The sequence below is a fragment of the Enhydra lutris genome, unplaced genomic scaffold (assembly GCF_002288905.1).
Source record: "Enhydra lutris kenyoni isolate GAN:26980312 unplaced genomic scaffold, ASM228890v2 scaffoldscaffold34, whole genome shotgun sequence".
Taxonomy (NCBI): Eukaryota; Metazoa; Chordata; class Mammalia; order Carnivora; family Mustelidae; genus Enhydra; species Enhydra lutris.
The window spans coordinates 22,106,525-22,120,498 of NW_019154118.1; positions in this window are offsets into that span (position 1 = coordinate 22,106,525).

A 13,974-nucleotide genomic window follows, 5' to 3' on the forward strand; every position below is an offset into this window, starting at 1 on the left:
AGCAGACTCCCCATGTGAAAGGAGCCTGATGCAGAGCTTGATCCCAGGACCCTGAGATCATGACCTGAGCTGAAGACAGACACTTAACTTACTGAGCCACCCAGGTGCCCCAATAGTCTACTTTATTTTGCTATGTATCTTGTTTCCAGATTTTGAGGGATAATAGTACATCTAGCTACTTAGCTCACTTTAGATTATCTCCATGGTTGTCTTCTTTCTTACTCTCTATGTAGATCACAATCCAGAAAAAAGACATGAAAGTAGGGTACTTTTAGGGTCCCCCCCTCTAGTTTTACCAAGGAGGATCTTTTAAAAATGCATTTTGCATTTCTTACCAGCTTTCATGATTGAAGTGTGAGCCACTTGATCTGCAGTACAGAAGATGAGGCTAGCTTGGTCTTGGTGGGAGCTCTGCCAGACGGTGTTCCACGAAGCTGCCCATTTCTAGCCGGAAATAGACAACAAGGAGAGGATGAGTATGTGCTAAGACAAAGAAGCTGGTCACCTATCAAATAACATCCCCAAGAAGCTCAAATTCTCTGATCCTTCCTCTAAGTGGAAGTGAGAGACTTATTTTAAAGCTAAACATGAATTTTTTTTTAAACAGGAATTTCTTAAAATCAGGAATTGTAGATAACTTATTTTGTAGTAACTTCCTTTGTGAGTCAGATCTGAGGCACTCAGTAGTTCCTCACTGAATTGAATTAATGACATTCCGTTGAAGGAATACGGATATGGATGAGACAGTGGATTACAGTGAAGCCTCCTTTCTTAGACTCATAGACACTTGATGCGTCTCAGATGCCTTTTTCCCCCTGAATGCTTGAGTAGAAACTTTCAGAAGCTGGTGTTCTTAATCTATTTGTTAGTTCTTCCATGTACCACTATGGCTTCCGTGGAAGGGCTTTAAAATTTTTCATTAAGTTAATTTCATTAAGAACACTCAACATACTTCCAAGTGTATCATACAGTATTGTAATCTACAAGCACAATGTTACAGAACAGATCTCTAGAACTTACTCATCTTGCATAACTGAAATTTATACCCACTGATTAGCAACTCCCTTTTCCCCCCTCTGTCTAACGGTTGGCAACCACCATTTTATTCTTTGCTTCTAGGAGTTTGACTAATATAGGGAAAAAAAAAACTGTAAGTAGAATCCTACAGTATTTGTCCTTCTGTGACTGGCTCATTTCACTGAGCATAATGTTCTGGAGAAAGAGAACTGGCATATACATAAAGAGGGTATTATTCAGCCTTAAAAAGGGCAATCCTACAATACATGACAACACTGATAAAGGGGTTCATTTACTCACTCACTGAATCCACGTTGAGTTGCAATTCTGGGTTAGGCAGTCATCATGAATTGTTGTAGATTTCTACTCTGAAGTAGTTGACAAGACAAGTGATCTCTTTTTGGTATGCATGTCCATTCCTACACATGTATATGTAGTTATTGATAAATTATAACTCTGCATTAGTCTAGGAGTATCTGCTATAAAATGGTCACAATAATAGAAATTTTAAAGATGAAATAAATATAACATAGATAATATTTTAATTATTTTCATTTATTACAGGTATAAAAGTTCTTTTAACCTCATTAACTATATTTAGAAGGTGAAGTACTGTTTAATATGTCTAAATTGATTTTTTACATCTTTGTGATACTCAAATTTGAAGATCTGGGTCTAAGTTCAACTGACTTAAGTACTTTGAGTGGACGTCATAACTGAAAAAGATACTATGCAAAGATCCTGAGATCCAAATAAAAATAGTATATTGTTGGCTGTGCTAAATGAATTACAAAAATCATTTCTTAACTCCTTCTTCTGATTTTGCAAAATATTTTTTTATTTTTGTTTTTTTTAAGATTTTATTTATTTAACTGACAAAGAGTGAGCAAGATACTGAAAGAGAGAGCACAAGCCAGGGGAATGGCAGGCAGAGGGAGAGGGAGAAGCAGGCTCCCTGCTGAGCATGGGGCCTGATGCAGGGCTCAATCCCAGGACCCTGGGATCATGATCTGAGCCGAAGGCAGATGCATAATGACTGAGCCACCCAAGCACCGCAGTTTTACTTTTAAATCTGAAGAGTGAAATGCCATCTTAGCTGACATTACCTAGACTGACAAACTCATTGAAGATATTGCCTTTTTGTATTTTTAACACACTGAAATAAAACTACTCAAAATCTTTATCTGGAAAGTTCTTAAACAAGCTCAAACAATCTGCTTGTACTTAAAAAAAAAGAAGTAAAGGGGGAGGGGAAAGATGGTGGAGGAGCAGGAGACTAAGTATCATCGCATCCTAGGAGTTCAGCGAGATAGTTATTGATGAAGTTCTAGAACCTAGGTGAGGTTCGGTGGGGTGAGGTCTGGAGCCAATGACCAAGAAAGAATTCTTGAGACATTTTTGGTGTAAAATGGTGGTTTGTTAAAGCATGGGGACAGGACCCATGGGCAGGAAGAGCTGCTGTCCCATTATCCTGAGGAGTGGCTGATTATATACACAGGAGTTGGGCAGGTGAGGACAAAGGGGGTGTTCAGAAGGGCTATCAGGGTAAAGAGACTGTCAGGATATTGGAGACCTGGTTATTATCAAGCCAAGGCCATCTTTCCCTCTAATGAGGCACTAACATGAAGACAGTTGGGAGTTTCCTGGTGGAATGTCACATTCCTCCTCTCAAGTGTCCTTGTTAGTGAGATTTAGCATTGGGACATTTGTAAACCGAGGGAGACTCCTGTCTTGCAGGATTGTGATTTCATCAAGTTAACTATTTGTTTTTCTTTTAGGGCAGCCAGGGGTGCCTGAGGAATGTCACACGTATTACCGAGGGGAGCGGGTGGAGAGGGGGTGAAAGGTGCCAGCTTTTGCTTTGTCCTCAGCCAGCCTTCTGCTCCCTCATCAGTTATCACACCATTCTGAACACCGACAAAGTCAACAGGAGATGGAAGAGAAGAGGAGCAGCAATTCTAGGAACAGAAAAGCGACCACTTTCTGGAAGGTAGAACGTGTGGAGAGTGAATCCGAGGGGACATACGGGAAGATAGACCGCGGGGGGAGGGGCTGGCTCCCGGCAATCGGTAGAGCAGCAGAGCACAGAATCGGAACTTTTAGAAATTTGCTCCACTGAGGGACATCGCTGCAGCAGCTAAGCGGGGGGGGGGGGGGGGGGGGGGGGGGGGGGGGGGGGGGGGGGGGGGGGGGGGGGGGGGGGGGGGCCCCTTGCGGGGACAGTGTGGTCTCAGGACCTGCAGGGGTCACAGAAAGACTGGGGTGTCTGAGGGTGGCAGAGCTCCCAAGTATCGGAGAAGGGAAGCCGGCTGCAGAGACAGAGCCAAGAAGGGGTTCTCAGCTCGGGTTTACCTTAAACCATCATCCGAGGCACAGTCAGGCCACTGCTCTTGGAACAGGGAACCCACAAGTGGCAGATCTGGGGAGACTCACCTTCCTCCTCTGGGAGAAGCGGCACGGGAGGGTACTGTAGGAATCCACTGGGTTTGGAGACTCCAAACGGGGCCGTGCACTAGAGACAGAAACGCTCGGTCACAGGACGGGTCAGCTCGGAGTGCGGCCGGAGACCAGGGAGACGGGAGGGACTGACAGCTTTTTTCTGAGAGCGCACTGAGGAGTGGGGCCTGAGCTCTCGGCGCCCCCAGGCTGGAGACTGGGCAGCCGCCATCTTCATTCCAGTCCTCCAAAGCGGTACAGAAAGCGATCAGGGAACAAAAGCTCCGGAGACCAAAACCGCGCAGATGACTTAGCCCCGCCCCTGGCAAGGGCGGTGCAATTCCGCCTCCCGCAAAGACATTTGAGAATCACTGCAACAGGCCTCGCTCCCAGAACATCAACAAGAACATCCAGCCAAGACCAAGTTCACAGATCAATGAGAACTACAGAACTCCAGCACTAGGGGAATAGAGTACATAGAATTCATGGCTTTTCCCCCCATGATTCTTTAGTCTTTCAAAGTTAAATTTTTAAAATTTTGTTTTCTTATTCTATTTTTTAAAATTTTTCCTCTATTTTAATGTTTTTTAACTATGTTATCTTATCAATACCTTTTTAAAAATCTTTTAAAATTTTCATTGTTATAGTCATATTCTATTCCTTCATTGCATTTAACCTTATTTTTTGTATACATATAGGTTTTCTTTCTTTAAAATTTTCAGATACAGTTTCTTCTAACAGATGAAAATACACCCTAAATCTAGCATATGGCTTTGTTCTAGTCTCCAGCCTGATAACATTCTTTTCTCTTTTTTTTCTTTTTTCAACCAACTTCTTATCTTATCAATTCCTTTTTAGAATCTTTTAAAATTTTCATCTTTATAGTCCTATTCCATCCCTTCATTGTGTTTACCCATATATATACACACATATATATATGTGTGTATATATATACACTTCCTTCTTTAAAATTTTGGGAGGCAGTTTCTTCTAACAGACCGAAATACACCCAAAATCAAGTGTGTGGCTCTGTCCTATTCACTAATCTAACTAGTCTAACATACACACACATATATATATATATTTTTTTTTTTAAAGATTTTTGTTTATTTATTTGACAGAGATCACAAGTAGGCAGAGAGGCAGGCAGAGAGAGAGAGAGAGAGGAGGAAGCAGGCTCCCCGCTGAGCAGAGAGCCCGATGTGGGGCTCGATCCCAGGACTCTGGGATCATGACCCGAGCCAAAGGCAGAGGCTTTAGCCCACTGAGCCACCCAGGCGCCCCCACATATATATATTTTTTAATAATTTTTTTTTCTCCTTTCTTCTCCCCCTGGTTTTGGGTCTCTTCTGATTTGGTTAGTGTATATTTTTCTGGGGTTGTTGCTACCCTTTTAGTATCTTGTTCTCTCATTCATCTATTCTCTCTCTATATATATACATACACACACACACACACATACATATATGTATTCTATTTATATTATATATATATTCTATTTATATATATATATATTCATCTAGTCCATATATATATATATATATATATATATATATATATATATCTGGATACAATGACAAGGCGGAAAAACTCACCTCAAAACAACAACAACAAAAAAAACCAAGAGGCAGTACTGATGCCTAGGGACCTAATCAATACGGACATTGGTAATATGTCAGATCTAGAGTTCAGAATGACAATTATCAAGGTGCTAGCTGGGCTTGAAAAAAGCATGGAGAATCCCATTCTGGAGAAATAAAATCCCTTTCCAGAGAAATAAAACAACTAAAATCTAACTAAGTTGAAATCAGAAAAGCTATTAATGAGGTGCAATAATAAATGGAGGCTCTTACTGCTAGGATAAATGAGGCAGAAGAGAGATTTAGTGATATAGAAGACCAAATGATGGAGAATAAAGAAGCTGAGAAAGAGAGAGACAAACAACTAATGAACCACGAGGGGAGAGTTCGAGAAGTAAGTGATACCTTCTATCAGACAAATTAAATTTGAAGCCAAAGACTATAATAAGAGGTGAGGAAGGACACCATATCATACTTAAAGGGTCTGTCCAACAAGAAGATCTAACAATTTTAATTATCTATGCCCCTAACATGGGAGCAGCCAACTACATTAGCCAATTAATAACAAAATCAAAGAAACACATTGACAATAATACAATCAATAATAGTAGGGGACTTTAACACCCCATCACTGAAACGGACAAGATAATCCAAGCAAAAGATCAACAAGAAGATAAGACTTTAAATGACACACTGGACCAGATGGACATCACAGATATATTCAGAACATTCTATCCCAAAGCAATAGAATACACGTTCTTCTTTAGTGCACATGGAACATTCTCCAGAATAGATCACATCCTGGGTCACAAATCAGGTCTCAATTGGTACCAAAAGAATGAGATCATTCCCTGCATATTTTCAGACCACAATGCTCTGAAGCTAGAATTCAATCACAAGAAGAAAGTTGGAAAGAGGGGGCACCTGGGTGGCTCAGTGGGTTAAGCCTCTGCCTTCAGCTCGGGTCATGATCTCCGGGTCCTGGGCTCGAGTCCCACATCGGGCTCTCTGCTTGGCAGGGAGCCTGCTTCCTCCTCTCTCTCTGCCTACTTGTGATCTCTCTCTGTCAAATAAATAAAATCTTTAAAAAAAAAGAAAGAAAGAAAGTTGGAAAGAACGCAAATACGTGGTGGCTAAAGAGCATCCTACTATAGAATGAATGGGTCAGCCAGGAAATTAAAGAAGAATTGAAAAAATTCACGGAGGGGCGCCCGGGTGGCACAGTTGGTTGAACGTCTGCCTTTGGCTCAGGTTATAATCTCAGGGTCCTGGGATCGAGCCCCGCATTGGGCTCTCTGCTCAGCAGGGAGCTGCTTCCCTTCCTCTCTCTGCCTGCCTCTCTGCCTACTTATGGTCTCTGTCTGTCAAATAAATAAATAAAATCTTAAAAATAAAAAAATTATTTAAACATCTGCAGGTAGCTTATTTTGGGCAGTCAACTCATTAACCACAAAAGAACAGAAAATTTAGTATGATTATATTTTTAAAAATACACATCATTTCCAAGACTTCACATTAGAACCACCTGAGGGGGTTTAAAAATCCTTGCATCAGACCGAGACTCTGCCCAACTCAAACAATTGCTCGAAGTGGGCACCAGACCTCAGGAGTTTTTAAAGCTTGTCAGGTGATTCCAACATGGCGCCAGAGCTGAGAATGGTGGCTCATCCAGCTTTTCCCCTCCAGTGGTTTGGGGATAATTCTCTTGCCTGAATGCTGAAAAACAGATCTCAGCTGCAACGTGTGTGTGACACCTAGGATCAACGCTCTTCTATTTATTTTTTTTTTTTAAGATTTTATTTATTTATTTGACAGAGAGAGATCACAAGTAGATGGAGAGGCAGGCAGAGAGAGAGAGAGAGAGAGAGAGAGAGGGAAGCAGGCTCCCTGCTGAGCAGAGAGCCCGATGCGGGACTCGATCCCAGGACCCTGAGATCATGACCTGAGCTGAAGGCAGCGGCTTAACCCACTGAGCCACCCAGGTGCCCCTATTCTTATTTTTTTTTAAAGATTTTATTTGACAGAGGGAACATAAGCAGGGAAAGTGGGAGAGGGAGAAGCAGGCTTCCCGCTGAGCGGGGGCTCGATCCCAGGACTCTGGGATCATGACGTGAGCGGAAGGCAGATGCTTAACCACTGAGCCACCCGGGCGCCCCTATGCTCTTCTATTTAATCGGAGCGGGGTTCCTACCAAACCAGGCAGTGTTACGGGTTGTACTGCATAAGCTCTTCATTAGAGAGGGAAAGCCCAAAGGTCTTATCACTACAGCAGCCTTCTCTTGTTGAGAGATAGCAGCTAAGGCCATCTTAAATGTCAATTATTTGACAGCCGGAGACTTTCTCTGTTTGTAGACCCCTAAGCAAATGCAAGAATGAAACATAAAGGCAAGAGTAGAATGTTTGGAGCCTTCTCCATTGGTCTCACTTGGGTACTTTTTAATTAACACATAATGTATTATTTGCCCTAGGGTTACAGGTCTGTGAACTGTCAGGCTTACACACTTCACAGCACTCACCATGCACATACCCTCCCCAGTGTCTATAACCCAACCACCCTCTCCCTTCCGCTCACCCCTCACCCCAGCGACTTTCAGTTGGTTTCCTGAGATTAAGAAGAGTCTCTTATGGTTTGTCTCCCTCCCCCGTCCCATCTTGTCTCTGTGCTAATATCCAAACCCTGTGGCTTTTTGCTACTAAATGAGATAATAATACCATTTTGGATGTGTGGTACATACACGATATAGATAGATAAATGAATGGATGTAGACTTACAGAACTCAATATATTTCACGGATTACAGAGACCCAAGCCAGAATGCTTACCTTTTCATACTTCTGTTGGCTCCACGAAGCTTTGTCCTTCAACTGACCTACGTCCAAGGGATGTGTCCGCGGAGGAGCAACATGGCGCGCGCAGACGCTGTTTCTCAGGTGTCTTGAATTTCAAAGTTGCCGTCAAGATTCGGAGCCTTCCATGGCTCCTGTGGGCCCAGATTTTGTTTCCTCTCTCAGTCTAGGGGAGTGTCATTTCTTAGGGTGAGGAATTCTGAGGTTTAGTAGGTTGTGGCCGCATGCCCTCTACACAAGCTTCTGCGTGGTGCTTTCCCAAAGCGAAGGACGCCATGATGGTTCATGTTCATTATGCTCCATTTTTTGCATTCGTTTTGATAGAGTATTCACCCATTCAACAGGTGCTTTAGAGGGTTCGATCCCGTTACTCAAGTCTGACACTATCTACCTGGAGATAGCTTGGATCCCACAGGTTGAGGGCTCAGTCCCACAGGAATGCCCCCCCTTCCCCCCCACTTCAGATGCCAGTCCTAAATTCTGACCCCACGGGCTCTGGTTTGGAATCCAGCATATTTTATTAACCGGCAGTTGGAAGAGGTGCACAAAGCAAATGGGGGAGGGGGCTCACACTTCTCCCCAAACCTGCAAGTGTTCAGCAATCCAGAAGCTCTCCGAACCCCACCTTTAAAAAAAAAATTATTTAGGGGAGTGCAAAGGGAGAACAAGGCTCCCACTGAGCAAGAAGACTGATGGGGGGAGGGGCGAGATCCCAAGACCCGGAGATCTGACAGGAGCCCAAGACAGACGCTTAACAGACCGAGCCCGAAAGCCCCCCCCACACTTTTGTCTTTTTGTGGAGGCTCTTAAAGAGTCACTGATCTGACAAAATCATCTGCCCTGGTGATCAATCCAACTTCCTGCCCGCTTCCCTTTGAGGAGGTTCTAGCCGCCAATCACAGGTCGGTTCCTCCTGCACAAGCCCCTCCTCAGGTTACCTGGGGAGCTTTCCTAAATCGCTTCATTAACAAAGCAAAAAACACCTTATCCCGCTCACTCAGGAAATTCCAAGGGTTTTGGGAGCACTGTGCTGGGAATAGTATGAAGGCTGAATTTCTGTTTGTTTTTTTTTAAATCACAGTATTGTAGTAAGTTGATAAATCTTGCCTTTCTTGTTTCCTGACATAGTTAACATAAATCAGAATATCTAAGAGGCTGAAATTAAATGTATTAAACACCTTGGTCAATTTCAACATAGAATTCAGTTCTTGCAAATTTTGTATACCCTACCCTGTAGATTTGATTTAAAAAATGCATTTCAGAGGAAAGAAAGATGTGGTCGGTATGACATTTTTATGAGATCATTCAAAATAGGGATTTCCCTTTTGGTGAAGGGGATTCTATTTTGTTTTGGACTTACATATCCACATTTCCCCTTTGCAACAGAAATCTACATGCCATTTTACTAAACGGAAAAGCCCAGAAAGAGCACAAGGGCTTTGGGGAAAGACGCATTAACACTGCCCACTCGCCATGGCAGACTTGTATTTCTCTGTTTCCGCTTAGGGAAGCAAGTCAGGATAAAGATTTTTTTCGAGTTGCAGCTTTGGCCCTCTTGACCCCAGGGGGAACGCTGGCGCTGGCCTATGAACTTGAAGACAAGGAGGCAGAGAGGAGATTCCCATGATGCTGAAGGGGCTTTTGAGCTAACCTGCCAGCTCACCGCGGTGACTCAGCAACTCAGAAGAACAAATTTCAAGTCTCTGTGTTCAGGGCTGTGTTCTGATTAGATGCACTTTCGAAATGGAATAAGAAACTCTTTCACACATTGAAAGCCATTGTAATCTCATCTGAGGCAGTGGTACATAGTGAAAAGAACAGTCTAGAGCAGACAAAACTAGGTTGGAATGGGTATAATATATGTAATAATATAAGTACCCATTGTAATGTCTGACATTTCTATCAGAAGCCTTCCATAAATGTTCATTCCTCCTGAGTAGAAGGTGAGAAGATCATCTTTCATCTCACACTTAGCATTTTAAAGATTTTATTTATTTATTTGACAGACAGAGATCACAAGTGGGCAGAGAGGCAGGCAGAGAGAGGAAGGGAAGCAGGCTGCCTGCTGTGCAGAGAGCCCGATGCGGGGCTCGATCCCAGGACCCTGGGATCATGACCTGAGCCGAAGGCAGAGGCTTAACCCACTGAGCCACCCAGGCGCCCCCCACACTTAGCATTTTAATACAGCTCACAGGTATGCTAGGAATACTTCGTAAACAAAATTTAAAGGTAAATTAGCTTTCTTCTAGCTGATCTTAAAACAGAAACTCCTGGCTACAATATAATTTACCTTGCTGTTTACAGCAGTTGCTTATCATCAGTTTTAGGTCTGACATGAGAGTATCTTTCATGTACTTAAATAATGTAGTTGTCATAACCCTAATCATACTGGTGAACCCAGTTATTAAAATTAAAATGTATGCAAAGACTTACTGGAAACGCGGTACATTATTCTGGAAAAGTTCAGTGCCGTGACGTGGATTCATCAGAATCTCTATCAAGATAAAAAACGTTACTATCACTTCCCAATTCCCTCCTTCCCCTAGCCGGTCTCTGCTGCCACTTCCTGGGAGGCAACCACCAATCATTTTCGGCATAGATTAGTGTTGCCTGTTGCAGAATTCATATGAGCGGACCGGGTCACACAGCGGAGGCTCCCTTGGGTAACTCTCCAGTCACTCAGCAGGATGCGTTTATATTCATCTACATTGTTGCACATATACATAGCTTGTTTCTTTGAATTACGGAGTAGTATTCCATTGCAAGAACATACCACAATTTGTTTATCCATTTTCCTATTGATTGACCCCTGGGCTGTTTCCAGTTTCTGGCTCTTATGAATACAGTGGCTAAAAATATTCTTGTACAAGTTGGTTTACTTTGTGTATGTCTGTGTGTCTACACATACGCTTTTATTGATTTTGGGTAAGTACCTAAGAATGAAACTACTGTATCATACAGTATGTATATGTTTAGTTTCATAAGAAAGCTGCCAGATCTTTTTCTAAAGTGGTTGTGCCATTTTATCCCACATCCTTGCTAATATTTGTTGTACTTCACTTTGGTCTTAATTTGCATTTCTTGGGGCTCCTGGGTGGCTCAGTGGGTTAAGCCTCTGCTTTCAGCTCAGGTCATGATCTCAGGGTCCTGGGATTGAGCTCTGCATCGGGCTCTCTGCTCAGCAGGGAGCCTGCCTCCCCTCTCTCTCTCTGCCTGCCTCTCTGCCTACTTGTGATCTCTGTCTGTCAAATAAATGAATAAAATCTTGAAAAAAAAATTTGCATTTCTTTAATAAGTAATGATGTTGGGCACTGTCTGACACATATTTATTGTTGATCTTCCTTTGTGAAATGTCTGTTCAAATCTTTTGCTCATTTTTCAAAAGGCATTTGTCTTCTTACTAAATTATAGGATCTTTATGTATTCTGAATACAATTCTTTTGCCTGATATATGTTTTGTGAATATTTTCTCCCAGCTGTAGCTTCTGTATTCATTTTTCTATTACTATCTTTTGATGAGTATAAGTTCTTAAATTTGATGCAGAATTTTTTTTTTTTTAAAGATTTTATTTATTTGACAGAGAGAGAGATCACAAGTAGGCAGAGAGGCAGGCAGAGAGAGGAGGAAGCAGGCTCAGTGCTGAGCAGAGAGCCCGATGCGGGGCTCGATCCCAGGACCCTGAGATCATGACCCGAGCCGAAGGCAGAGGCTTAACCCACTGAGCCACCCAGGCGCCCCTGATGCAGAATTTTTTTAAAAAGATTATATTTATTTATCCGTTTGATAGACAGAGGTCACAAATAGGCAGAGAGGCACGCAGAGAGAGGAGGAAGCAGGCTCCCTGATAAGCAGAGAGCCCCATACCATGCGGGGCCTCCATCCCAGGACCCTGGGATCATGACCTGAGCCGAAGGCAGAGGCTTTAACCCACTGAAGCCACCCACGCACCCCTCAGAATTTTCTTTTATGGGTATTTATTTCTGTGTCTTATCTAAGAAATTTTTGCCTAACCCTCCGCCATCCCAAGTTGTTAAGATATCCTTTTTTCTCCTCGAAGCTTGGTAGTTTTATGTTTTATATTGAAATCTAAGACTCATTTTTTGGTGGGGTATAAGATAGGAATCAAGGTTTTTTTCTAATACCATTTGTTGAAAAGCCTTTCTTTTTTCCACTGGATTTGTTTGATGTTTTTGTTGAAATTAAATGAGTATCTTGGAAAACATTCAATATTTACCATTATGTATGATATTGGTTGTAGGTTTTTAATGGATGCCCTTTGATTGAGGAAAGATTGAGGAAAGTTTACAGAAATAACCTTTCATTTCTAATTTTCTGAGTTAAAAAAAATCACAATGGTGCTGAATTTGTCATATGATCTTTTAAAAAAAATTAACATATAATGTATTATTAGCCCCAGGGGTATAGGTCTGTGAATCATTAGGCTTACACACTTCACAGCACTCACCACAGCACATACCCTCCCCAATGTCTTTATGATCCATTGAAATCATCATCCAGTCTTCTTCATTCTGTCAATATGGTGAATTACGTGGATAGGTTTCTTTGAAATTTAAATTAACCTCGTATCCTTGGAATAAATCTCACTAGGCCAAAATGTAACTTTTTTAGTAAAAGTTTTCATCTATATTTATGAGGGCTATTGGCCTGTAGTTTTTATGCACTCTCTTTATCAGGTTTTGATATCAGGTTATGCTAGCCCCAGAACATGAACTGGGAAGTGTTTTCTTTCCATAATCTATTATAGTTTGTGTAAGATTGGTGTTCATTTCACCTGAAATGTGTGCTACAATTTACCAGTGAAATTACCTGGGCCTATAGCTTTCCTTGTGGGAATATTTTTGATGCCATATTTAATTAAGGTTTCTCAACCCTGGCACCATTGACATTTTTGACTAGATAATTCTTTGTGATGGGAAGCTGTTTGATGCTTTGCAGGATGGTTAGGGTCAAAACTAACATCTGTCCATTAGATGCTAACAGCTCTCCCTCACCCAACTGTGACACCAAAAATGTCTCCAGACATTGCCAAATAACCCCTAGGGAATAAAAATCACTCCTGGTTGAGAATTATATTTGATCTATATTTTAGAGGCATATCCTAAGGTCATTGAGTTTTCTTTTAATACCTTTTTAAATATACGTATTTCTCTATAAATTTCCCTTTAACACTACCTTAGCTGTGTTTTGCAAATTTTTATAAATTGCATTTTCATTACGATTAAATCAGGGATATTTTCTAATTTTCCTTGTGATTTCTTCCTTGGCCCATGGGTATGTGGATATGTTCTGTTTGCTTTCCAAGTATTTTGGCATTTTCCAGATATCATAATATTACTGGTTTGCCTTTTAACTCTATTGTGAGAGAATATAATCTATGAGAGTGCAATCTTTTCAAATGTATTAAGACTTGTATTATGGAACACCATTTGGTCTTTCTTGGCGAACATACCATGTTCTCTGGGGGAAAAAAATGAAATTCTATAATTGTTGGTTGTTGTATTCTATACATGTTATTTCAGTTAAGGTGGTTGATAGTATTGTTTAGGTCTTCTATGTTTTTACTGGTTATTTTTGCCCAGTTCTATCAATTGCTGTAAGAGGGGGTGTTGAAATCTGCATGACTGTGAGTTTATTTATTTCTGTGTTTAGTCCCGTTGACTTTTGTTTCGTGTGTTTTGAATTTCTGTTATTAGGCGCATACACATTTATGGTTGTCATGCCTTCTTTGTAAAAAGATTCTTTTATCATTATAAAATATCCCTCTTTGTCTCTGGTCATACTGTTTGTTTTGAAGTCTACTTTATTTCATGTTAATATAACCACTTTAGTCCCTTTGTGCTTACTGTTTGCTCAGTATTGGTCCTCCTTTGTAAGGAGAACTAATACTATAGCATTTTATATTTATACTGCCTTATTTCTGAGCGGATTCAGCTTTTACATTCTCCTTTGATCTCCACAGCAGTCTTACAGGGAAAATGATGCTGTTACCTGCATTTTACAGAGATGAAACTGAGTCCACAGGAATTAAGTGACTTTCCCAAGAGCATGGTGGTCAGTGAGTAGAAACAGAGCC